The following is a 1,230-nucleotide window of genomic DNA, read 5'->3' as shown; positions in this document are numbered from 1 at the left end:
CTGAAGGAACAGACCCAACACAGGACTGTGTTCGCCTGGCCACGGGGAAGAACAAGAGGCTCATTCACACAAGCAATGGCTCTTAAAGCTTCTGCTAGAGCTGGTGGGGGTCATGTTCCCTCATGCTTTATTGGTCAAGGCAGACAGTGGAGAGGATGGTGTACTCACCCAGCCAGGAGGCTCCACACCTGCTGAACGTTGTGTAGGGGGTGCATGCCTATGATCAGCTTACAGAGAAGACAACAATGAATTAACTGACTATAGTGATCTTTCTTACAAGTGATTGGACATTTCTAGTCCCCTGTTTCTTTTATCTAGAAAATGGGGAGACAAGAGTGCCCATTTCATGGGACTTATTGGGGTTGTCAGGATCAGTAAGCAATGACATGTAAAGTAGGCCTGGTAACTGATTTAAGCAGTAGCCGCTGCTGTTGCTATTTATTTATTTAAAGACAGTCTCATTCTGTTGCCCAGGCTGGAGTGTAGCAACTCACTGGAGGCTCAGCTCACTGCAGCCTCCGCCTCCTGGGTTCAAGTGATTTTCCTGCCTTAGCTTCCTGAGTAGCTGAGATCACAGATGCGTACCACCACACCTGGCTAATTTTTGTATTTTTACTGGAGATGGGGTTTTCATGTTGACCAGGCTGATCTTGAACTGCTCATCTCAGTTGATCCGCCCACCTCAGCCTCCCAAAGTGCAAGGATTACTGGCATGAGCCACTGTGCCCAGCTGACTGCTGCTGTTCTTATTGTCGGACAAACTCTTACACTAGAAGGCCCCACTCAAAATCACATCAGCATCTTCTTTGTGATTCCTGCTCTTTGGTTTCCAACTCCCTTTCCCACATAGCATTTGGAAGCTATGTGGCAGAAGTGCACGGCTTTGGTGCTGCCTCTGCAATACAGCAGCTGTGTAACCCCTCAGGTAAGTTGTTAGAGCTTTGGATGCAATGGTTTTTACAACTTAAAATGGGGTTTATCTTACCTGCCTCTAAAGGTCATCACAAGGATTATTTGAGATAAATGTATTGTAAAACCTGCTGCTGGCAAGAACCCAACAATCAATAATTGGTTATTATTATGGGCTATTATGACCTCTGTAATAACCCTTATGTTGCCTATAAGATTTGTTTAAAGGTTCAACATTAAGACAGTTAACTTCTTTAGTACAGGAAATTAACTTGTGTATTCCTGGTCTCTGACACATGGTAGGAATTTGATAGGTAATAA

The sequence above is a fragment of the Callithrix jacchus genome, chromosome 15 (genome assembly GCF_049354715.1).
Source record: "Callithrix jacchus isolate 240 chromosome 15, calJac240_pri, whole genome shotgun sequence".
NCBI lineage: Eukaryota > Metazoa > Chordata > Mammalia > Primates > Cebidae > Callithrix > Callithrix jacchus.
Note: the sequence above shows the minus strand (reverse complement) of the source record.